Raw genomic sequence first — 27,116 nt, 5'->3', positions numbered from 1 at the left:
TACATGGATGCGCTTAGTCAGGGAATTGCTTGAGTTGTTGCAGCTGCTAAAGCTGCTTCCCTCAAGGACCATCTATTTCCTCTTGCCACTTACCAACCATAAAACAACTATATGACTAAAAGAATGAGGCCCCTGATTAGAAAGAGGCCATCAGGAAAACAGCATGTTGCTGACTTCACCCTGTTTACTACCTGTTTATGCCCATACGGGCATCCCATGATTCCTAAGTCCCCTCTACCAGTCAATACATCAGTTGGAGGAGACACCTGGGAAAGTGGAGAAGTGGAACAAATCACAACTGCCTGTGCGTGCCTGGATTTTTCAACACTGTAGCTTGTTCTCACAAAGGTTCTCTGTAATGCAGGGAAGCTGGTATCAGAAGCCCTTCACCCACTCTCAAATTGAATGTATTGAACTTCTCTTATCAAGCGGTAACCCCATGTCCTATTTATAATATGCTTATTTTTGGAGAGTCCAAGGATTTCCCCTAGATCAGCTCTTTCAAACTTTAGTGCACATCAGGCTCACTTGGAGGACTTCTGTTAAAAGCACAGATTTCTGAGTTCTGAGCCCGACTTCCAGTTTTTCATGCATTAGGTCTGGGGCTAAAGAATTTGCATTTCTAGAAGTGCCCAGGTGATGCTAATATTGTTGATCCGGAGACTACATTTCAAGAACCATTGCTCTACAAGAAAGCAGACATGATAACTTTGCCAAAACATTGGTCCAAACATATTCCTCAACACAGACTCAAATTAAATCTCCAATGCTATGGGGTAAGTCTCTAATTTTTACGTAATAGCTTAAACATTAAACCCAACCACCCAACCAATAAGCTTGAAAGCTTTTGCAAGGTAGAGAGCAATAATTATTACATTAAGCTAGAATTAAGAAGACTTTTCAATAAAGACCTTAAGTGTCCCCAAACTTTATTAATTATCATAATGACATGTAGTTCTGTAGCCGGAAAGCTCAGTTTAAATGAAATTGTAAGGGGATGATCCGGGGGTGTTTAGCTTACCTTCTAGCTGTTTCATCCAACTCTGGCCCACAGGTCAAACCTGGCCTGCCACCTGTATTTGTATGGCCTGCAAGCAAAGAATGATTTTCACATTTTAAATGGTTGCCAAAAAATGACTGTTTCATGAATGTGAAAATTATATGAAATTCAAATAACAGCCAATTACAATGACAGTTTTATTAGTACACAGCCTTTTCTACTGTTTTTGTGTTGTCTATGGCAGAGTTATTTGCAACAGAGCCGGTCTGGCCAACAGAGCCTAAAATATTTACTATCTGGTCCTTTACAGAAAACTTTTGCTGACCCCTACTCAGGAGGGGTATCCATTTGCATGAGCAAAGCTCACAAAGAAGCCATAAACAGCCCTTAGGAGATGGAGGCCCAGTGATCTCAGGACTTGGAGCGTGGACTGAAAAATTCTAGGTTTTAATATTCCCATCGGATTATGCAATTAGCCGTGTCTGCCAAAAGTCATTTTCTCTTGGCCCCCGGCCATGTCCCTCTGTTCTCAGTGTCTCTGCACTCTTGCTCACCTGCCACCTGCGCTCTTACTATCTTCACATAATACTCCAGAAAACTGGTCAGTTACCAGTTCTTTTAAGCTCAGGAGCTGAACTGGAAAGAGTTAGTGCTGGGTTTGTGTGTATGTCCTTTGTGATGGTGGTGAGTGATCTCTTTATGGTCTTTCTACAAATATTTCATCTTGGAGCAGGGGTGAGTGAAGTCCTCCAGACAGAAACAGAGCTGGTACAGTGCTTAGCAAGATGCTGCATATCCATCAGTGTGATCACATACAGGCCCCTGGAGCTTCACAGGACTGACATAAACCAACCACCAGCTTGGTGGCAAAAGTGCAGCCCAACATTCTTGTAGGAATGGCCACAGTGGAATACTGAATTAGAGCAAATTCTCCAAAGACACAAACAGGCAGCAAGAAAACACAGATTTGTTTTGAATACTGAATAAAATTAATATTTTGTGATTGCAGGGCCTCAAGAATGACTGACTACTTGGAACACTTTCCAAGCAAACAATTAAAAATACATGTTTCAAATATGAAGCTTTCATTGATAAAGCTATAAAGTACTTCTGCTTGAAAACATTTTTTCTAATGTCTGTGTGCTTTTGTAACTGTAAAAAATGTGAGGATTTTTAAATCTAAAATTAAAAATTATGAATTAAACTGCTTTAAAAAAAGAATTTGATTTCTCCAGCTTGGTCATATATTCAAAAGATTTTGATCTGTTAATAAGAGAACACAAGCCAAGGAATAAAACATCCATGTTCTAGAAATAGCAAAAATACGATATAGAGCTGCCTTTTTTGGTTTAAAAAGTCATTTGTGTATCTTATATCTCTAAAATATATTTTTCAAATAGGGAGACCTTTGTATACAATCCCTTTTCAACTTCAAAAGGTGGCAAAAAACATTTATATAATAAAAATGATAAATTTAACACTTTAATATTAAGAATGTGATTTGCTATTTTTTCTCCATAGGGAAAGAACAATTGCTTTATGCAAATGTAATGCAAGATGGGATTTCAATTGGAATATATTGTAATTGTGTTATGCTAGTTGCAACGGTAAGAAATGGTCTCTTTTGTGAATTGGTGCTAGCCAAACCCCAATAATCTGAAAAATATATGCATCTAGAGAAATGTTTCCACTAGAACATTTTGTATACATTTTATTTTATTTGAATAGGTAATACAGTTTCATGGTTAAATAAAATCAAAACAATACCAAAAGGCATGCACTAAAACATTTGCTCTCATTCCTGTTTTCATCCACTCCAGTTGGTTCCCCAGAGGTAATCATTTGTATTAATTTCATGTTTATTATCTTAGTGTTTCTCTTTTGAAAATACATACAAAGAGGTATGAAGATTTATTCTTATTTCTCTGCTCTCCTCATCTAAAAGGGAACATAGTAAAGGCACTGTGAGATACTTTGCTTTCTTCACTTACTATTTAACTGCAGATTTTTCTTTGTCGTATACGGAGAGCCTCCACATTCCTTCTTGAGTCCTGTAGTACTCCGTTGTGTGCCTACAATTACCTCTTCAATTGATCTCATTGCCAGATCTTGAGTGTTCCTCATCTTTTGCTATTGTGCCTTTAGGAACATTTACAAATTTTCATGTGTAGGCTTTGCATATTTTCTCTTAAGCAACGATTTTTATTTCTAGGAAGTTCTTTCTCTTGTTCTGAGAAAAATTTTAAGGTGTAATATCTGTCAATATTTTTCTAATATCTGTTTACTAAGCAAGGTGTTTTATCTGGTTATACTTTGTTGTATTTCCTAATATTCTTAAATTGCTCTTAGAAGTCTAAACTTACGTGATATTAGAATACTAAACATATTTATTTAAAGGCTTTTTTGAATTTGGCATTCCATACTAGGATTGCCTTTCATTTAAAATAAGATTTCCAATTAGCTGGGTGCAGTGGTGCATGCCTATAATTCCAGCTACTTAGAAGGCTGAGGTGAGAGGATCACTTCACCCTGGGAGGGGCTAGGCTGCGGTGGGCTGTGATCATGCCACCACTGCACTCCGGCCTGGGCAACGGAGTGAGACTCTGTCGCAAAACAAGTAGGCTTCCTAACAATACATTCCTGATATACTTTATGAAGTTATACTCTCATACATAATTATAATAACCTGTGTTTGCATGTATCCTTCCTTGGCTATCACATGAAATTCCAAACACTATGATACTCTGTAAAATGCCCAGAAGGAAAATTAAAGACTTTAACTGGTGCTGATCCAAAATAACACTAAGTAGGAGAATGATTTTGATTTATGAACTATAAACTTTAGTATAATAATAGTTGATGTAATTTTTTAGATAAGGGAATATTTATTGCTTATTATATAAAGAGGAAAATTAGTTAAGAAAAGGTATAAAGACAATATAAAAACTCTAATATCACATGAGAATTCCGTAAAGTAAAATTTTAATTGAATATGCAATTTCCTATATTGATAGAAATTGAACAATAGAATGCACAATTGGTTTGCCTATCAGGATCTTACGTTTATGACTCTTCAGATATAACCCTGCATTTACTAACTGTGGATGGCCCAGAGAAGCCTAAACTCTCATAGATGACTTCCCACATATCTCTTGAAGTGGTGGGACAGAATACTTTCTACTTTACTGTGCTAGCGGAATATTGCTACTGAGAAAATACTACAATAGTAGTCAAAACTACTCTTTGGAAAACTTAGAACTACCATCTGTTAGAATGTCAACACCTTTGTTGAAAAATAAAGGGAAATAATGAGACTATAGCAACCCAGATAAGTACTTTAAAAGCCAGAAAAAATGTGGGATAATGAGTGATTTTAAAATTCATTAATTCAACAGTATTTATTGAAAACAAATACAAAGAGTTTTGGGAATACACCAGAATACAGATTAACGAGACTGCTATTTTTAGTGAGATGTGTTCTAAGGGCAACAAGAAAAGCAGTTACTCTATTGAACTTCACTGAGAAGGATCACTGTTTGTATTAATATTGGTATTGCTATTTTGAAATTTATTCGTTGTCAATTAAAGCAAATAAGTAAATCATTTTTTCTAGGAATAAGATTTTTGATGTTAATATAAGCTATTACTAAATAATCTAGTATAAAACTTAGTACACACAGACACACACAGACTTTTTTAAAAATTTTCCATTGGTAGGATGATGTCATAGATTGTGACTTTAAGTCAGAGAAAACTATAGAAAATGTTTGACGTTCAATTGGATATAATTATAAATGTCAATAACAGTAGTAAGGTAGTTGGGGGTATAAAAGAATGCAAGAATTTATCAAATTCTAAGGTATTTAGTATTAGATAGAAAAGATATTGACATGTGTAAGAATTCCAACTAATCTCATAGGCCAAAGTTCCCATTTTAGTGGAAAATTATCCAACACCTAAGTGGCTTTACTCATCAAATTTCAACTATAGACATGGTTGGAATGTGCTTGACTAAATACTTAAAACAATCATACCAATGAAAACCACCAGAAATGTTAACAAAATATAATTTAAAAAATTCTTAAAAGCACCAAAGAGCCAACGTGGGAATAAATAATTTTTAGGCTAAAATCTCAGTGAGAAAAAAGTACAGAAGGCAGCATAAAGAGACAGAGAGATGGTAAATATGAAAAAGTAATTAAGATACATGGAGGATAGAGTGATAAGGTCTAACACACATGTAATTGGACTTCCAGAAATAGAGGAGATGGAGAATGGGATGGAGGCAATGTTGTAATACATAATTCTTGAGACTATTGCCCAACAGATGAAAGACACCAACCTACTGATTCAAGAAATATAAAAAGCATCTCAAGATTAAAAAGAAAGGAAAGAAATACATCTATAGAAAACTAATGACAAAGAAATGACTTAAAAGCAGACTAAGGGCAAAGACAGCTCACAATCAAAAGAGCTGCAGGTAGACTGACATCGGACTTCTCAACAGCAAACATGGAGGGCAAAAAAACATATCCTCAATGTGGTGGAAGAAAACAGCTGCCAAATTAGAATTTTGTACATGGTGAAAATATCTTTTAAGCATGAGGGCAAAATCAAGATGTATTACTTTTGGCATCTACTAGAGATGTAGGGCAGGTGATAAGGAAGTCCTAAAGAACCACACAGAGATGCAGGCCAAATATCTCAGGCCTCATATTGTGGAGTGGGAGGCCATTGAGTTTTAGTATGTCCTGTACATTTCTCAATGATCTCTGCTTGCTCTTGTAGCTTGTTATCACTTGCCAGGAAAAAATGCTTCCTCTCACACTGCATATCCTTGACCGATAGATGGTTCCCATGTGACTTTTCCCTGTGTTATTCAAAGAGAGCACTGTAAACTTGATGTGCTAAGATGGAGACATATCATTCTGCAGAAAATATCTGCCTGCCCTTCTAATTCCCCAATAATAAAGCTATATGTCACAGATACTGTTGATTCAAAACTTGGAAAAGAAGAATCACGTTTTCTTTAGCCTGAACGAATACTGTGACCCTTTTCAAAAGTCAGTCATAAGTGGGCTTTACAAACGGCTCGTTAGAAACTGCTAACCTAGGCTCTATTTTAAGAGAACATCACAGAACATCTTGCCCTGTTATACTATTTTGCTATACCGTAGTCACCTTGCTGCTTAATTCAGTGTACCTAAAAGAATCCATTGTTCCATTTCCATTAAATTGTGTGTCTAGAAAAGCCAGTCAAGGAACTGAGCGTACAAATTGTAGAGATCCTGTATAGCATGTCCTTGCTTTGTTCTTTCTTGCAGGAGGTTTTTAAGTCAGTAACAAAGTATTCCTCAAAGCCTGGTGTCTGAGGTCTTACAACAGACACCAGGCTTTTCTATAACAATTCATCAAAATTATTCTTGAAAAGAGAAGTTTAATAAGCCCATAACATAGTGGCTAAGACCTCAAGGTCTTCAAGGGAAAAAACGTAATCTGCAAACCACCTTCAAAGGAGGATGAGTTTTGCAGCTGAAGAGACCCTCATTTTGCCCTGACAAGGTAGCTGAGGTGAATTGCTCTGTATAGTGGAAAGGGGTTAGAAAAGAGGGGTATGTACGAGAATCGGGGAGTGAAGAGAGAAGAACCAGTGAGGATCAGGATATAGATTAGGAAACAAAACCAATCAAATCTTGGGAGAATATATTTACATATTTACTATCCTGTGGTCAAAGCTCTTAACCTTTTCTTTCTTTTTTTTTTTTTGAGATGGAGTCTCTTTCTGTCACTCAGGCTGGAGTGCAGTGGAATGATCTTGGCTCACTGCAACCTCTGTCTCCTGGGTTCAAGAGTTTCTCCTGCCTCAGCCTCCCCTAGTAGCTGGGATTACAGGTGTGTGTCACCATACCCAGCTGATTGTTTTTGCATTTTTAGTAGAGACAAGGTTTCACCATGTTGGCCAGGCTGGTCTTGAACTCTTGACCTCAGGTGATCCACCTACCTTGGTCTCCCAATCTTAACCTTTTATGTGCCTTGTCGCCCTTTGGCAGCCTGGTAAACCTACAGATCCCTTTCCATGCAGAAAATAAAATACACAGGTTTACAAAGCAAACATGACATTGAAATACGGTTATCAAAATATAGAAGGAAACAAATTTGAGATGCAATAGCATATGGACTTTGTTATTAACACTTTATATAAGAAGATCTAGAAGTGGGTCTAATAGTCACCATATACTTTGAAGTAGTGGTGAACATAGATGACATATTTCCAGATGCAACATGTAATATGTTATTTTAATGTAATATGATATTTTAAAAAACCCAGTGGTTTCTGTTGCTGAGAGAGCTATAGCTACAGCTCACACAGTTGCCTACCTTAATATCAGAAGGAAGTGCTTAACTTTAGTATTTTTGTCCAACCAAGGTCACAGACCCTAGATAAAGAACTTCTACTTTATCTAGGGATAATATAAATTTCCTCCTTCCCTGTATTAAGCCTCTAGCAAATATTACATTGAGCGGCAATGCTTCCATGTCAGTGGATTGTCTTGGGGGACCTGGTCTCCTGCCGACTCTCAATGCCAAGGCATTTACCAATGGCTCCATGGACCACGGTGCTGGCCTGTGGTAGGTGGAGTTGGGGCTCCTGCTTGCGGTCTTGCATGCTCATAACCAGGTGACTCATTAAAAACACACAAGGAATATCTGCTTATAAGAGAAATGCACTTAAAGACCAGGAAAGAGTAGATTAAATATTTTCCCTAAGATGTGTTAAGAGCCTGTAGCAGGAAGGCTAAAAGGGGTGATTCCTTCCACCTCTTCCTATCAGTGCAGCACTTTTAGCTTCTCCAAAAGCATTTTTCCATCCATTGTCTGATTTGTTTTTCACAACCACCCTGGGGTTGGGAATGCAGTTATTATTCTTTTGCCGCATCTTCTAAAAAATATACATATATATATATTTAAAACACAAAAATTCAATATGGAATAATCAGTAGTATTTCTGAGAAGAATACAACTATTCCATGCTCAGAGGGAATATTTAAGTGAAATGAAATATTTAACACATAATCTCCCCTCGCTACTAAGGAAGAGAAAAGGCATTACTAAGTGCTTATTAAAGGGAACACACTTTTGGAAAGTATGTGCTTGTAAAAAATTCAAACAATACAGAAGTATTGAAGAGATTACTTAAAATTTTTTCTTCCCCCTAATAAAAGTACATCAGAGAAACGGTATCAGACAGAGCCCACTTAGGGGACAGAAATAACTACAGTTATTCAAACATAGGCAATTCAATCTACAGAATTATTAACTAGGTCCAAAGTTGTTAAGGCGGTAACTGGAATGGTAGAAGTATGACCAGAAGTCAGGGTCTGCAAACCACGACCCTTGGGCCAAATTCGGCTTGCACCTGTTTTTGTTAATAAAATTTTATTAGAACACAGCCATGCTCATTTGTTTACATATTATGTCTGCTTTTGTGTTGTCATGACAGAGTTAAACAGTCTCAACAGAGATTATATGGCTTCCAAATTCTAAAATATCAATTATCTGTCTAGCTCTTTGCCAGAGAGGTTTGCTGACCCCTGCTCGGTACTGAGGTATCAAGGAGGTAGTGCCTGTAGAAAGCAGCTTCCACCTCCAGGACTGCGTGAGCAAAGACACAGGCCTGGGAACGCCTTCTAAAACTTAGAAGCTTGGAGGAGTTAAAACTCAGACAACAGCTGGGTGCGGTGGCTTACACCTGTAATCCCAACACGTTGGAAGGCCAAGGTGGACAGATCATGAGGTCAGGAGTTCCAGACCAGCCTGGCCAATGTGCTGAGGCTGGTCTACTAAAATACAAAAATCAGCCGAGTGTGGTGGCTCACGCCTCTAATCCCAGGACTTTGGGAGGCCGAGGTGGGCAGATCACCTGAGGTCAGGAGTTTGAGACCATCCTGGCTAACATGGTGAAACCCATCTCTACTAAAAATACAAATATTAGCCAGGCATGGTGGCACATGCCTGTAGTCCCAGGTACTCCGGAGGCTGAGGCAGAAGAATTGCTTGAACCTGGGAGGCAGAGGTTGCAGTGAGCCAAGATTGCACCACTGCACTCCAGCCTGAGCAACAGAGCAAGACTCTGCTTAAAAAAACAAAACAAAACAAAACTCAGATTCCGAGGAGGGGCCACTGTTGGCTGCTGCTGATGTCTCTTAGAAAGGGGAGGTCTGCGAGTGGAGGAAAGCCGTGGCCCATTTTCACTTGAGTGAGTAAAGAAATGAAGCGCAAGAGAACTGCGTAAGACCACGGGGCTTCGGCTCCAGTTCTTTCATATAGAATTTCAGCACTGGTTTAAAAAAAAGGAGAGAGGGTGGCAGGACATGGAATGGGAAGGGCACTCTTGCTTAGGGAATGACTCAGAGGGAACATGCAGTGCAGGAGTAGAGCTTGGAAGAGAGAATGAAAGCTCCTCAGACCCCTTCCTCAGGTCACTGCCCACACAGGTGAAACTGATCTCTGGGCATGGGCCCAGGCATCAGTATTTGCCTTCTCTCTCTCTTTTTTCTTTTCTTTTTTTTTTTTTTTTTAACAAACACCTAATGTTTATTAATAAATTAGTACACTTGAAGGCATTTTTCTGATATTGGTCCTTCACCACTACCCACAAACTCCACCCACACAAAGGGAGTCCATGCTGCCTTTGCATTGGAATCTGCAACTGAGCATTAGAAAGTACATTTATAAGTGGGAGCATAGTTGCAAATATATCAGACAAGGGTTCTCACAGCTGCAGCCATTTGTAACTAAAGTAATTGGTTAGGGCAGCAAGGTATCAGTATTTTTGAAAGCTCTCCAAGTGATTCCAGCTTGTGGCCAAGGCTGAGACCAATGCTTGAAACCGTGAAATGCGTGTGCTCAAGTCCACAGAAGCGCTTCCTCTTCTTGCCTTCTTGGAAGGAGTTCATTGTTTTTGGGCAGAGGTGGCTACTTCTGCATCTGGTGGGCAGGTGGCAATGGTTGGCTGGGAAGCCGCAGGCCCGTATCAGTCACAACCAACCTCAGGCATGCCTGTTTCTGGTGTGAGGCCACCAGAGGTGAGCGGGCTTTCCCTGGGCTACTTGCTAAGAGCAGCATGGCTCCGTCTCCTGTGTCCCCAGCGCCGTCAAGCCCTGGAGTGAAGCTCCTTTCAGAGAAGCAGCCCTTGTGTAATGAAGGCAAAATAAACCCTCCCGAGGGAGGAAAACTCCCATGCAAGAGGAGGCAGGGACAGCAAAGTCACAGGCCCAGGTAGCTCTGAATGTGAGACCTGAGGGGCTGGATTGGCCAAGTCGCACAACCCGGAGGCCTTTATCAGGCTCCCTGATGATTTCCACCCTGGAGAACGCACTGAGCAATGGACTGAAAAAGCAAGGCTGCTTCTTCCTCAAATTTTTTTTTGCTACCACAAGTGTTACATGGTCATTGTAAAACAAATGTTTTTTGGGAAAATACTGAAAAGCACAAAGTAGAAAATGATTATCTGTCATTCCTTCCACGACCCAGATACGACTACAGGTAGAATTTTGGGGTAATCAGCCTGAACCAATTCAATGCATGCATAAAATATAATATAGATATAGCAAAATTTACATCCTGTTTTAAAAATGTAATATATCTTGAGCACTGTCAACTGCACTATTATATTTAATGCCTTGCTGGTTCTATCTTCATATCACACAGCTTTATTTAATCACTTCTCTGTAGATGCCTGGGTTATTTTTATATTTCATTCTCCATAAATAATACCATAAGAAACATCCTTAAAGATAAGCCTTGCTCCATTTACTCGATTATTTTTAAGTTCCTCTTAAGTTCCAAGTTGTGGGCTTGCATACATTCTGCCTGGAGCTCTTCTGCTTCCAGGCTCTTTACTTAGTTAACCTTTATTTCTTCCTTCAAGTCCAAGCTTAGGATGTCAGGAGCCTTCCTGACCTCAAGGGTAAAGAAATACCTTTCCACATGGGTCTTTTGGTTATAAACCTTGGTAGCACTTTGCTCTTTTCCTTCACAACACTGTCACATTTATTTCTGCCTCCTATCAGGCCCTCAAACTTTGAATAGCATTGGGCCTCTGGTGGGTATTGAAGCATTTGCTGATTGATAACGTCAATCTTTTTTTTTTTGGTTTGTTTGAGACAGAGTCTCGTGTCACCCAGGGTGGATTGCAGTGGCACGATCTTGGCTCGCTGCAAACTCCGGCTCCCAGGTTCAAGTGATTCTTGTGTCTCAACCTCCCAAGTAGCTGGCACATGCCACCATGCCTGGCTAATTTTTGTACTTTTAGTAGAGACAGGGTTTCGCCATGTTGGTCAAGCTGGTCTTGAACTCCTGACCTCAAGTGATCTGCCTGCCTTGGCCTCCCAAAGTGCTGGGATTCCATGTGTGAACCACCGTGCCCAGCCATACATCAACCTTCCTAAGCTGGGTTTTTAGGTATCTTTTCATCTTCCACGGAGGCAAAGCTGTAGAAGACTGATTTAGCCTCTGTTTCACTCACAATTCCAAGGCTTCAATGAACAGGTTAAGGTAATGAAGCCAAGATCACCCCAAATGTTAGTTAGCTAACTGTGCTTACTTGATGGCCATAGTCAGCTTCACCAACCCAGCCTAGTAAGCTCAGAAAGCATGCCTTGGTTTCCCGAAGGACAAATTTACCTTTACTAGAGGAAAATGTCTGTCCCTCCATCCATCCATCCATCCATCCATCCGTCTTATATAGATTGATTATATTCCCTCCCTCCCTGCCTCTCTCTTTCCTTCCTTCCTTCCTTCCTGCCTGCCTGCCTGCCTTTCCTTGAGACAGGGTCTCATTCCATTTCCCAGATTGAAGTGCTGTGGCACAATCATGACTCACTGCAACCTAGACCTCCCAGGCTCAATTGATTCTCCCACCTCAGTCTCCCAAGTAGCTGGGACTACAAATGCGTACCACCATGCCTGGCTAATTTGTGTGCGTGTGTGCATGTGTGTGTGTGTGTGTGTGTGTGTGTGTGTGTATACATACATACATACATATATATATATATATATTTTTTTTTTTCTGATAGAAATGGGTCTTCTCCATGTTTCAAGGAAGCTGGTCTCGAACTCCCGAGCTCAAGCAATCCTCCTGCTTTGGCATCCCAAAGTGGTGGGATTATAGACATGAGCCACCACACCCAGCCTTATGTATCATTTCTTTACTTAACAAATATTTATTGAGTGTCTACCATGTCCCAGGCATGGTTCAAGGTTCAGTGAAAATGGTGGCTCAATCTCTCCATTCGGGGCTTATAGTATGTGGAAAGCACTGTGGTATCAATTTAGAGACTGTCCACTGAGCAAAGAATGTAATTCCTACTTCCAAGGAACTTACAGTCTCCTGAAGATTTATGGCAAGCACACGAGTAGCTGTGGCACTAGTTGAAGGTGGTATTAGAGCTGGAAACTAAGAATTATGGGAGAATATAACATTTCCTTCTTTGTCTGTTGTTTCTGAAGGAACTTCCATGTCTGTATACAATTTCAACTCTTGGTCCAGTGGTGGGAACAGCATTCAAGCTGATCCATACCCTCCAGCTTTAGTTGATTGGTCTAGGGAAGGAGGCTGATACTCACTTGACCAATCTGCTTTCTTCTCTGAGTTATTTCAGAATACAATTAAGAGGTCTGTTTCTTCCTAGGACTGCACATTTTAAGAGGCAAAGTTCTAAAGAGCTGTAGGCAGCCATATTTCCTGCCACATGGAAGTGTCAATCTAAACAGAGATGGAGACTTTCTAAAAGAAAATTATGTTTGGAAATAGGCATTGCAATGGGGATATGTGTGCTATGGAAAACTATGTGTGTTTTCAGGCAGATAAAGGAAGACAAAGGATTTTAAAGGAAAAATGAGGAAGATTACATAATAGTTCTGAGATACTATCTTTGGCTACAAGGATTAATAACAAGAGTGACACTAGACCTCGGGTGGATAGGTAGTTGCTGGACAGATGTCCTTGCAGAAGTATTTGTGTGTGCGTGTGTGTGTGTGTGTGTGTAAGGTTGTGATGGCCTTTGAGCAAAGTTGAGGTTTTTGCAGAGTCTTTTGTAATAGTTCTTGTCATCGACATTCATGTGTGAGAACCCTCCCTTCACGACCTTCCTTGGCTCTATATGTCAGAATTTTTAACACAATGAACTCTATTTTGATTCTGACAACGTTCACGGAATAAAACGGGCTGCAGTGAGAGAGAATGGAGCTGAAGTGAAGAGAGGGTTAGGAGATGGAGCATCCGGGAGCCTTTTACTCCATAGTCGCAGCTGTTCCGGCGGCCTAGCTATAGCTTCTTCCTCTTTTAGTTTTGCTTGTTTGCATCTTCCATGTATTTCTTTGGCCAATATGTGCACCTGTGATACTTATTAAAGTTGTAACTAACCAAAAGACTCTTTTCTAAATTGGAAGGCTTTCTGGAGTGGGTGACATTTGACCTGAGTCTTAAAGGTTTCATAGGACTTAGATGTTTTGCCTTTTGGTCAAAGCCTGAACTACAAAATAAATAAATAAATAAACAAATAAAGCCACATTTTGATAGTTGTTTTGTACTTAAAACAATTGAAATAATCTTTCCTCCAACAATATTGAAAGTAGGAAAATGTCAAATAATATAGAAAAATTTAATGCTTACTTCCATCACCTCATAATCCTCATAACCCTCCAGAAATAACAACTGTTAATTTGGGATGATCATTTAATAAACAGTGATGTGTAGTCTGCTGTTTTCTCAATATAAGCATTTAGAAATGTTTTTGTTTTTTGAAAAAACTTTACTTGGAAAGAATTTCAAATTTACAAAAATTTGTAAAATTAAAAATAGTACAATGAGGCCAGGTATGGTGGCTCATGCCTATAATCCCAGCACTTTGGGAGGCTGAAGTGGGCACATCATGAGATGAGGAGATCGAGACCATGCTGGGCAATGTGGTAAAACCCCGTCTCTACTAAAAATCTTCAGCAGAAACCCCGTCTCTACTAAAAATACAAAAATTACCTGGGCATGGTGGTGCGTGCCTACAATCCCATCTACTCGGGAGGCTGAGGCAGGAGAATCACTTGGATCAGGGAGTCAGAGGTTGCAGTGAGCTGAGATCGTGCCACTGCACTCCAGCCTGGTGACAGAGTGAGACTCTGTCTCAAAAAACAAAAAAAACCAAAACAACCAACCAACCAAACAAACAAAAAAGTACAATGAAAAGAAAAATCTACCTAGATTTCTCTTATTTGGGTTATTTATTTATTATTATTATTTTTTTTTCAGTCATGGTCTTGCTGTGTCACCCAGGCTGGAGTGCAGTGGTGTGATCATGGCTCACTGCAGCCTCAGCTGGGCTCACGTGATCCTCCCATCTCAGCCTCCCAAATAGCTGGGACTATAGGTGTGTACCACCATGCCTGGCTAATTTTTTAATCTTTTGTAAAGTTGAGGTGTTACTGTATTGCCCAGGCTGGTCTGAAACTCCTCCTGCCTTGGCCTCCCAAAGTGCTGGGATTACAGGAATGAGCCACTGTGCCTGGCCTCATCTTATATATTTTTTTCTTGTTCACTCCTCCCTTTGAGTCATTTGAAAGCAAATTATATACATCTCTCAATACTTTAGGGTATATATTCTAAGAATAGGAGTAATCTCTCCCTTAATTATAGTGCAATTGTCACTTTCATTAATTTTCACTGATTGATAGAATAATTTTATCTAATTTAGTGTCTATGTTCCGGTTTTTTCAATTGTTCTAATAATGTCCTAATATTTACATAAATATGTAAATATTTTACAATATTTACAATATTTTTAAAATAGAAAGTTCCTTGTTTTAAGTTTCCCTGATATTTCCTAGCGATTAGATTGATTATATTCTACATTCTCTGCCAGAATACTGCATAGGTGATGTGTTCTTTTCAGAGGATAACATCTGTGAGTATAATTTAACTGCAGGAAAATGCATGAATCATAAGTGTACAGCTTGATGACTTTTTGCATATTTACATACCCATATAACTAATAAGATCAAAATTGAGAATATTCCATCGGCTCAGGGAGCTTTGTTGTCCTGCTTCGCGTAAACGTCCACTCTCACCTCCCCACCCCAAGGTAGCCCCTCTTCTAGCATCATATAGTAGTTTTTCATGTTTTGGGATTTCATATAAAATGAATTATACAGTCAGTATTATTTTATGTCTTACCTCTTTATTTTTTTTCTTAGACATCTTGCTTTGTTGCCCAGGCTGGAGTGCAGTGGTGAGATCTCTGCTCACTGCAACCTCCGCCTTCCAGGTTCAAGTGATTCTTCTGCCTCAGCCTCCTGAGTAGCTGGGATTACAGGCACACACCACCACACCTGGCTAATTTTTGTATTTTTAGCAGAAACGGGATTTCGCTATGTTGGGCAGGCTGGTCTCGAACTCCTGACTACAGGTCATCCACCTACCTTGGCCTTACAAAGTGCTGGGATTACAGGCGTGAGCCACCGTGCCCAGCCTGTCTTACCTCTTTCATCTAATATAATGTTTTTGGGTTTCTACTATGTTGATGTGTAGATCCGCAGTTCGTTTTTTTCCTCTGTCGTTTAGTATTCCATTGCATGAATACGCTGCAGTTTGCTTATCTATTTTCCTTTTGCTGGAGAATGTTTTCAGTTTTTGGTCATTATAAATAAAATTTTTATAAAAAACCCTTTACAAGCCTTTTGTGGATATATATTTTATGTATCTTATATATATCTACTCCAAGGTTGGAGTCGAATTTCTAGACCATACAGAAAGCTTATGTTTACATTTCGAAGGAAGTGCTAAATAGTTTCCGAAAGTGCTTTTACCATTTTACACTCATAACAGGTGTTTGTGAGAATTCTAATGGCTCCGTATCCTAACCAATGTTTGCAGTAGTCAGACTTCTTATTTTAGCTAATTCTGTTGATAATATAGTAGCATCTTTTTGTGGATTTCATTTGCATTTCCCTGATTAATTTTAAACATCTTCCTATTAGCTTTTTGGTCGCCTAGACAGCTTTTTTTGTGAAATGCCTTCCCAAGTGTTTTGTCCAATGTGTTAATTAGGCAGTATTTCTGTTATTGATTTCTAAGAGTTCTTTACGTATTTTGGATACAAGTTACATGATGTATGTATATATATATATATATATTCAGGGTGAATATTTTCTCTCAGCCTGTGGCTTATCTTTTAGTTGTTTTAATGGTATCTTCTCATGGACAAAAGTTTTTCACTTTGGCCAAGTTCAATTTATCAATTAAAAATACAATTGCAGCTTTCACATTTCACATATCTATCTCAAATTAATTTTTGCGTGTGGTGAGAAATAAGGGCCAAGATTCCATCCTGTGTAGGTTCTAGGCCCTGCTTCTAGCAGGGCTCTGGACTTTGAGCTCCTCATGCTGTGGGTGTCTCCAACTCTCCAGCCTGGCCCAGCTTCTCTCGCTGCTACCACTGCACAGCCAGCAGATGTGGCTGACACAGAGAATTAGCTCTGCGCTTAATGCTGTCACAGATTCCAGTCTCTCTTGCCAGCCCACAGGTTGGTCTAAGCTTGGCTAGGTTTTCCTCATTTTTGTAAAGTCCCTGTGCCTACAGCAGGCTGGATTCTCCACATACTCAACAGAGCCTTCTAGGAAGGAGAGCAGCCTCTGACCTCTTTTCACCTACGAGGGCCTCCTCCACCAGCACTCTTTTCCTTTATACTTCTTTGCTTCCACAACTCTCTGATGTCATTAAAAAATCTACAATGATTTTCATTGTGGAAGATAGTGTGGTGATTCCTCAAGGACCTAGAAATAGAGATTCCACTTGACCCAGCAATCCCATTACTGTGTATATACCCAAAGAACTGTAAAGCATCATTCTATTATAAGGACACATGCACATGTATGCTAATTTGCGGCACTGTTTACAATAGCAAAGACCCGGAACCAACCCAAATGCCCATCAATGATAGACTGGACAAAGAAAATGTGGCACATATACACCATGGAATACTATGCAGCCATAAAAAACGATGAATTCATGTACTTTGTAGGGACATGGATGAATCTGGAAACCATCATTCTCAGAAAACTGACACAAGAACAGAAAACCAAACACTGCATGTTCTCACTCATAGGCAGGTATTGAACAATGAGAATACTTGGGCACAGGGAGGGGAACGTCACACACTGGGGTCTGTTGGAGGGCAGGGGGCCAGGGGAGAGACAGCAGGAGGTGGGGAGGTTGGGGGGAATAACACTGGGAGAAATGGCTGATGTAGGTGACGGGGGGATGGAGACAGCAAACCACCATGGCATGTGTGCACCTATGTGACAATCCTGCACGATCTGCACATGTACCCCAGGACTTAAAGTACAATAAAAAAAAATACAATGATTTTTAGCTTATTTATGCTTTTCCTAGTTGTTGTAGTGAGTGTGATGACCCATTGCAACTGTCCACATCATCACTGAAAGCTAGAGACACAGCCCCGTAACTTTCAATACTATCTACATAGTAACAATTCTCCTATTTTTATTTTGAGCCAGAACTTGGCTAATGAATCCCAGACTCTGTTATCCTAATGTTTCACAAACCTCTTGAATGTGCATATCTGAGATGGGATTCATCATCTTTCCTTGTAAACCAACTGCTACCTGGAATTTCTTGTCTTGGTAAAAGCCATTCCCACCCAACCAGTCACCCAATCCGTGAACTTGTTGACTCTTTCTCTCTCACCATTCACATCAATGAGTTACTAATTTCACTGGACTCTGTCTTGGAAAACTCTTATATCTCACTACCTTGATTCCCCTGCCACTGTGCTGCTAAAGGTCCTCATAGTCCCTGGTCAGAACAGTTGCAATCTCTTCCTAACTGAACCCTAGTCTCGGTCTCGCTCTCTCCCTCTCCTCACATTATTTTCCTCACTACTTTCAAAGTGTTCTTTTGACCAGGCATGGAGGCTCATGCCTATAATCCCCACACTTTGGGAGGCCGAGGTGGGCGGATCACTAGGTCAGGAGTTCGAGACTAGCCTGGGCAACACGGTGAAACCCCATCTCTACTAAAAATACAAAAATTAGCCAGGTGTGGTGGCATGTGCCTTAATCCCACCTACTTGGGAGGCTGAGGCAGGTGAATTGCTTGAACCCAGGAGGCAGAGGCTGCAATGAGCTGAGATTATGCCACTGCACTCCAGCCTGGGTGACAGAGTGAGACTCAGGCTCAAAACATAAAATAAAAATAAAAGTGATATTTTAAAATAAATGTCTTTCTGATACACAGAAGTAGCTAAAATAAACACACATCTCTTTGAATACTCATACGAGATTGAGTCACTCCAAGGCTTTAAAATTCCTGATAGCTCTCTTAATTTTCACAGAATAAAGTATAACTCTTTTAGAATTCAAAGTCCCTCCTAGCCCAAGCCCATCTTTCTAGTCACATGTTAACATCGATGACCAGGGGCCAGTGCTGTGTAGCACGGTAGGGTGCGGTGCCATTCACATTATATTTCTATATGAATGACAATTCCTTCGTGCCACTGGAGTTTTGCAGCAAAATAGCCCAGTTATTCTCCGGCAGCTCTGGAATCCTCTTGGTTCTCTGAAAATAAAATGTTCACACCTTTTCACTGTTTTCTCAACAGACTTCCTTAGTTTAACCACTGACAAGATTCTTCTTTACTCCAAGAGCTAGCTCAGGTGACTCCATGACCTTTTAGGATTTTCTGTAGCCACTCAGCCTATACAAAAGAATAAGTTATTCCCTTATTTGGGTTCCATTATAAATGCCATTCCACATTGTATTACTGGTTTGGTTTGTATATCTGTCTCTCCTGCTTGACAGTCAGATTTTAGGGGGAAGTTTATGCAGTCAAGCACCCTCAACTGTTAGGCTGAGTACATCTTTGCTAATTTGAGTTGGAATTAATATATGTGGACAGGATGTGACCTGACTGTTGAGAGCTTTGAACATCAGTTTGTGGAGTTAGTATTTTATCCAGGAGACAATGAAGAGGCATTAGGATGGGGGCTGGGCAGGCAGTAGCTGATGAAATGGACTCTGCCATGCTTAACAAAAATGGGGCAGCATCAAACAAAGAGCAGTCTAGGCAGGAAGGACAGCTGGGTCACCTGTCAGCCTGCAGCCCTGGACGGCTACTCCCTCAGACACTGTGAATGGGCATGTGAAAGCCTTCTCCTGCAGAGGGGAGCAATTAGCCAATTTCAGAATTGACCCCATGTTAGCTTTTAATTTTAATATCCAATTTAATGTTCCAAATGTTGGTTTATTTAAATCACCCCATAAGCACATTTACAGATGTTTCTTTTTCTTTTCTTTTTTTTGGAGATAGGGTCCCGTTGTCACTCAAGCTGGAGTGCAATGACACAATCATGGCTCACGGCAGTCTTGAATTCCGAGGCTCTAGCGATCCTCTCACCTCAGTCTCCCAAGTAGCTGGGACTACAGGTGCACATTACCATGTCCAGATAATTTTTAATTTTTATTTTTTTGGTAGAGACAGGGTCTTGCTATGTTTCCCAGGGTAGTCTCAAACTGCTGGGCTCCAGTGATTCTCCAGTGTTAGCCTCCCAAAGCGCTGGGATTACAGGTGTGACCCACCACACCCAGCCTGTAGATGGTTTTTTTTTGATGGTAGTGGCTGGGCTGGTTCTAGCTGTAAACAGCAGCTTCTTTTTGACAGGCTGCATGTTTCACTTCTGTGCTGGGCTATGTGAAGAAATAACCCTTCAGTCTGTAGAGCAGGTGTGGGTCCAGCCTCTGTTTCACCCCTGCCCCATCTGACTTCCTTTTCACCAACTGGAACCCACAGACCTACAACAGGACTTTGGGCTCGTCCAGGCTGGACGTGGCAGGGACGCGGCAGCAACATATTTTTCTACAGAGTCAGGTCGTCCTTGCAGCTCCTTTGTTTCTCTCAACTTTCCTTATTTATTTTCTTTGTCTTCCCCTTGGTTCTGAGTTTCTATTTCATTCATTTTGTTATGCATTTTTTTCTGCTGAAAACAACATCAAACACATTTTAGAAAAAGGCAGGCTATAAATAAAACCAATAAAAAAACATAATAGGCCGGGCGCGGTGGCTCACGCCTGTAATCCCAGCACTTTGGGAGGCCAAGGCGGGTGGATCACGAGGTCAAGAGATCGAGACCATCCTGGTCCACATGGTGAAATCCCGTCTCTACTAAAAATACAAAACATTAGCTGGGCATGGTGGCGCGTGCCTGTAGTCCCAGCTACTCAGGAGGCTGAGGCAGGAGAATTGCCTGAACCCAGGAGGCGGAGGTTGCGGTGAGCCGAGATCGCGCCATTGCACTCCAGCCTGGGTAACAAGAGCGAAACTCCCTCTCAAAAAAAAAATAACTAAATAAAAAAATAATAATAATAATAACATGCCTTGAAAAAAATGCATGTTTATTGTAGAAATTTTATGAAATGTAGACAGATATAAAGCAGAAAGTGAGAATTATTCTTTTGGGGAACACCGGTATTAACATTTTGGCATGTACCTTTCTGTATTTTTACAAAAATTTATATATTTGTATATTATACTTTATATGTTTATAAACAGATATTATTATGGTTTAAATGTCCTCTCCAAAACTCATGTTGCAACGTAATTGCCAGTGTAATAGTATTAAGAAGTGAGACCTTGAAGCCGTGATTAGATCCCGAGGGTTCTGCTACCATGGGTTGATTAATGCCATTATCCACTGAAGTGGGTGAGTTATCATGGGAATGGGTTTCTGATAAAAGGGATAAGTGTGGCCCAATTTCCTATCTCTGTCCCTCCCACTTGCTTGACCTTCTGCCTTCCATCATGACATAAATCAGCAGAGAGGCCCTCACCTGATGCTGGCACCATTTGCTTAGACTCCCCAGACTCCAGAACTAAGCACCAGATACACTTCTTTGCTTTATATGAGGAATTTTTTACCAGCAGAACAAAATGGACTAAGATAGACATAGATATATACACACACACATCAGTTAAATATGAGATAACAATAAAATGACTGATTAAATTTGTAATTACAAATTGCTTAAATATGTAATAACAATAAAATGATCATAAATACTGTATTTTATAAGCTGCTCAAGTCCCGTATACAAAATAACGCAGTATTTGCATATAACCTATCCATGTCCTCCCAGGTACTTTACATCATCTCTAGATTTCTAATAATACCAATATAAATATTATGTAAATACTAGTTGTTATACTGTATTTTAAAAACTGGTATTATTTATTATCTTTTAAAATTCTTTTTTCTTGGGTATTTTTGATTGGACATTGGTTGAATCTGAGGTACCCAGTGTGTGGATATAGAGGGCTGACTGTATTTCATGCTATGCAACAGTTTAAGAAGAACTTGATTAAATCTTTAAAGGAGCTCAGAAATTAGATGATAAAACATCTGAATTAGGTGGAATTGGAGGTTGCGGAGCTAAGGAAAGAAAATAAGGAATAAAGCACTACCACTATAAGAGTAATCAATTAAAAACAGAAAGGAGTAGAGTAATCATGGCTGAAAATGTAATCATTGAAATTCAGGAAAAGCTAAAGATAACTATATTAAACGTAGGCTGGGTGCAGTGGCTCATGCCTGTAATCCCAGCACCTTGGGAGGCTGAGTCATATAAATCACAGGAGTTCAAGAGTAGCCTTGGCAACATGGTAAACCCTGTCTCTACAAAAAAATACAAAAATTAGCTGGCTATGGTGACAGCACCTACACTCTCAGCTACTCAGAGGGCTCCGGTGGGAGTATACTTTGACCCAGGGGGTTGAGGCTGCAGTGAGCTGTGATCACACCACTGCACTCCAGCCTGGGTGACAGAGACCCTGTCTTAACAAAACAAAACAACTTAGATGATTTATTTATTTATTTATTTTGGAGACAGGGTCTCACTCTGTCACCCAGTAGTGTGATCTCAGCTCACCACAACCTCCGATTCTCAGGCTCAGGTGACCTCCCACCTCAGCCTCCTGAATAGTTGGGACTATAGGCATGCACCGTCACACCCAGCTGATTTTTTTTTTTTTTTTTTTAAGAAGGGTTTTGCCATGTTGCCAAGGCTGGTCTCAAATTCCTGGACTCAAGTGATCCACCCTCCTCTGCCTCTTAAAATGCTGGGATTACAGGCATGAGCCACCGTGCCTGGGCAAAACATAGACGATTTATAAAAGAGAATGAAAGAAATAGAGAAAAAGATGATAACTGCTATGGAATAGAGATAATAACAACCAAATGCTGATAAACATGAAGTAAAGAACTCAATAGAAAAGTTGTTAAACGATTTCGTAGAAGAAAAATTTTTCTGGAATGAATATCTGAATTTGATATAAAAGATAAACTACATTGTAGAACAAAATCGGTCCAGATGGTAGACTCTTTAAATGTATCCCTTTAAATTTATTGGAGAAAGAAAAAGATAGACATTCTTCAGCTCATCATGCAGAATAACCAAGTCTTTTGAATAAGGGTCAGATTCTTATGACACTTTCCACAGCAACAATCTAGTCAATGGAGCAAAGTCTATAATTATGAGAGAAAGTATGAAATAAAACAAAACATCAGCAATTATCAAACATAAAAAAATCAGGGAATAATTACTTTAGAGCCATTCTGGAAGCAAATAAATCAACTACTTTATGGTAAAATTCCAGTAAACCAAGAGATGATCAGAGAGGCCTTAGGAAACAACAAAACAAAACAAAATCAAGTGGATCAACATGTGTAAAAACACAGTGAGATAACACCCAGAAAGTTCCGAGGTAAAGAGTGTGACAAGAATTTTATAGGCAAGTTGATTTTCTACTAGAAAGGGGAGGACTCTCTCCCTGTTTCCCAACACACACTTGTAAAAATTTGCATTTGGGGCTCAGACCCAGAACTGTTGCGAAACAGAGCCAAAATCCTCTAATGCTGAGCAGGAGCTCTGGTGGCCTTTTTCCTCGAGACCACTGCCGTTTCTGTGCCATCTTTTATTATGGCCTCAGTATTTCTACTGATTTCTAGCCCCTCCTGCTTTGCCAGTAGAAAAAACACAATACTTTGTGTAGGGATTTTGCATGATATTCATGAATGAGGTTTGACCGTAATGTTACTTTCTAATAATGTCTTTGTCTTGTTTTCAAATTAAGGTTATGTTTGCCTCATAATATGTTCTATGGTTTAAGATTAGAACTAATTTTTTTTTCTTTACACGGAGTCTCTCTCTCTTGCCTAGGCTGGAGTGCAGTGGTGCAATCTCGGCTCACTGCAACCTCTACCTCCTGGGTTCAAGTGATTCTCCTGCCTCAGCCTCCTGGGTAGCTGGGATTACAGGCAAATGCCACCATACCTGGCTAATTTTTGTATTTTTAGTAGAGATGGGGTTTCACCATGTTGTTCAGGCTGGTCTTGAACGCCTGATCTCAGGTGATCCACCCACCTCAGCCTCCCAAAGTGCTGGGATTAAGGCGTGAGCCACCGTGCCTGGCCAAGATTGGAAATAATTTTTTTAAATGTTGTAATATAATACATGTTTTAATTGTGAGCTTCTGTACTGATAGTGTAGTAGTAAAAACAAAGTCTGATGTTACCAGTGGTTTAAAATTGACTGAGATTTATTTTATGGGCTGGTACAGAGTCAATTTTTACAAATACTTCATTTGCACCTCATCTGTTCTCTCTAATTATTGATTCCAGAGTTATATATACTCGGCTATTAAATGAAGCCTGTTTATTATGTTGTTCACATTTTCTATATCCTTACTTTTTAATTTAATATTATTTTTTGTCTTGAAACCATACATTTCTGAGACAGGCATCTTAAAATCTCCCACTATGATTGAGAAATATTTACTTCTCCTAGTAGTTCTGTCAAACTTTGTTTTATTTGTTTCAAGCCTATGTTATTAGAATCCTGTATATCAATTAAGTGAATTGTGACATTAATGCTTAACTTCTCAAGTTAACCAATATGTTTGCTTGCCATCCCAAACAATGAAGGACCTTGGGACACCCATCATTCCAGTTATGTCCTTATTTCCTTATAGGCTATTTCTGTCATATGTTTGCACTGTATCTTGTTTTACTTTCTCCTCCTAAGACATTATTATTTTCTGATATTTATTTATTTGGTTTTGTAGTATACTTCCATGGTTCAAAACCCAAAATATGTGAGGTGAAAATCCAATAAAAAATTCTTTCTCCCACTACTGACTACCACCTCACCACACAGAAGACTTACGTAATCCTCTGATATTTCTTAGTATTCACACAACTATGAATATGAATTCTTATTTTTCTACTTTCAAATACAACAGTCAGCACAATGCAAACACTTCTGTACCTTGATTTTTTAAATTTAACAGTATATCTCAGTGATCTTTCACATCAATATGTAGGATTGTTATTCATTTTTATAAAACAATATTCCATTGTATGGATGTGCAATAATTTATTTAATGAGGCCTTTATTGTTGACAACTTGGGTTGTCTCCAATCTTTTTCTAATGCAAACAATGATGTAATGAATACTCTATATTCTAGTAAACACTGGTCAATTTCTAGGACGGCAGTTAAATCTGTGAAATTAATTCCCAGAATTATGGTTGCCAGGCCACAGGGTAAATGTCTTTTTAAATGCACAGATTTTGCCAAATTTCCCTTGTGGATTTGGTTTGCTAATACTTTGATAAAAAATTTTGCATGTATGTGCATGAGTGATATTGATTTATGTTTGCTTTCTACAATTTTTTTTTTTTTTTTGGTCAGTTTGTGTATCAGGATTATGTTTGCCTCAAAAAGGGAATGCGTGATGTTCTTTCCTGCCCCCCACCCTGCCCTCTGGGAGAGTTTGCATAATATTGGCTTAATATTTTTCTTAAATACTTGGTAGATTTTTGGTTAGTGAGTCCATCTGGGCCTGAAGTTTTCCTTGTGGGAAGGTTTTAAATTACAGATTCAAATGTTTAATTGAATTATATAGTCTGACATTACTGAAAAAGGAAACTGAGGCCTTGTTACAGAAAAATACTGTGCAAAAAAAAATTCAGGCTGACATGATCTTTCAGCACAGAGAATTAGTTGACGATAGTAGTTAAGAACATAGTCTCTGAAACAAGACCAACTTGGTTTGAATTCTGACGACACTCACTAGCTGTGTGGGACAATTATTTAAGCTTTCTGCTTCAGTTTTCTTGTGTGTAAAATGTGAATAATAGTAATGTCTACCTCACTGTGATTTTGAAGATTAAGAGTTAATGTAAATAAACACTTCTAGGCACATCATAGACACTTGTAAATACTAATTTTCATTATTGAAGATGTCACCCCACTGTATTCTGGTTTATGTTGAGAAGAGGCTTGTAATAAAATTTTTGCTCCTTTGATATTAATTTATCTTTTCTTCCTGGTTACTTTTATAATATGCCCTTGGTTTTTGGTATTCTCTAGTTTGATTATGATGTATCTCATAATGTATTTCTCTATCCTCTTTCTTCTGAATTCTGCGAATTAGGGTACTTAATCCGTTCTAGAAAATGCTTACCTCTTATTATTTTTTTTTCTTCAAAGATTGCTTCTGCCTGGTTCTTCTCTTCTTTCTGGAATTCTGACCATAAAGTATTGTACCTTCCTATGCCATCGTTCATGCCTCTTGACTTCTTTTTTGTATTTTTCCATCTCTTCATCTATTTGTGGCGAATTGTAATAATCTCTTTACTTCTCATTTCTAGTTCATTATGTGTCCCTTCAGCTATGACTAATCTGCTTTGCAGTCAATCATTAAAGTTTTAATCTCAGTTATTACTTTTTAAAAAAATTTCTAGAAGTTTTGTTTGGTTGTTTTTTTCATGTTTGGGTACGGTTCATATTTTTAGTTCTCTGTTCATTTTCAAGTGTCCCCTCTATTTCTTTAGGCATAGTAAACATAATTTTATTTATTTTTACTTTTTGGGGTAGAGTACCACTCTGCTGCCCAGGCTGGAATATAGGGGTGTGATCTCAGCTCACTGCAACCTCCACCTCCCAGGTTCAAGTGATTCTCATTCCTCAGCCTCCTGAGTAGCTGGAATTACAGGTACCTGCCTGACGAATTTTTTATATTTTTAGTAGAGATGGGCTTCACCATGTTGGCCAGGTTGGTCTCGAATTCCTGACCTCAGGCGATCCACCCACCTCCGCCTCCTAAAGTGCTGGAATTACAGGTGTGAGCCACCGCATCCAGCCAAGTATAGTAAACATCATTTTAAATTGTAGTTGTGGATAATTCTATATCTGAAATGTTTCATTATGTTTCCACCCTTTCTTGTTTCCGCTTACTCTCAAACATGGCCCTTGTTTTCTTGGGTGTTTTGTAACGTTAAATTCTAAGCTGCTCCTTAGAACTTGATCTGTAGGAATTCTCTGGGAGCTGGACAGAAGGAGTGTCCTCCAGAGGGAAATTTCAATTGTTTCTGCTGTGTACCTTCAGGCAGTATCACAGTCTGGGTGATTTGAAATCCTGTTTTTCCCTTGAGGTTTTACAAAACATGAGGAAGTATAAATTTGGGCCACAAATTTAAGTACATTTTAAACTTAATCTTAATACTTAAAAAATACCAGTTAGTAAAATCTAGCTCTGTGTCTGAGGGTCCATCTATGTGTTTTTCTGTATATATGTGCCTAGAATTATTAGAAATGAAATTTACCAGCAGTAATGAGGCTTATTCCTAGTAATGCAATTTAATGAGTTTTATTTTACTTTGTTCTGTTTTGTATTGCTTAATTTTATTTTGTTATGATCACTATTTCCCCCACCCCAATACAATAAAATCCTTGCTTTAAAAACAAACTGATATGCAAACACTTTGCTATAACGTGTTAAATCTTCCCTCAATCCGACCAGAGGCGTCCTGCTTGGGCCTCCCCTGTGCTTCTGTTCTGTAACTGGATTCCTGCCCTGTGTTCTCTAAGGCTCTGTTTGTAACCTTGGATTAGACCCAGTCTCTGGTTGCGAATCCAATGTCTCCAGCTTCAGTACTTGCTGACAGACTTATCAAGCCTGCCTGCTAGGTTTTAATATCGGGCCTGCAT

Source organism: Sapajus apella, unplaced genomic scaffold (genome assembly GCF_009761245.1).
Source record: "Sapajus apella isolate SASKATOON/1434 unplaced genomic scaffold, GSC_monkey_1.0 scaffold72, whole genome shotgun sequence".
NCBI lineage: Eukaryota > Metazoa > Chordata > Mammalia > Primates > Cebidae > Sapajus > Sapajus apella.
The sequence above is the reverse complement of the archived record's forward strand: the minus strand, read 5'-3'. Positions refer to the sequence as shown.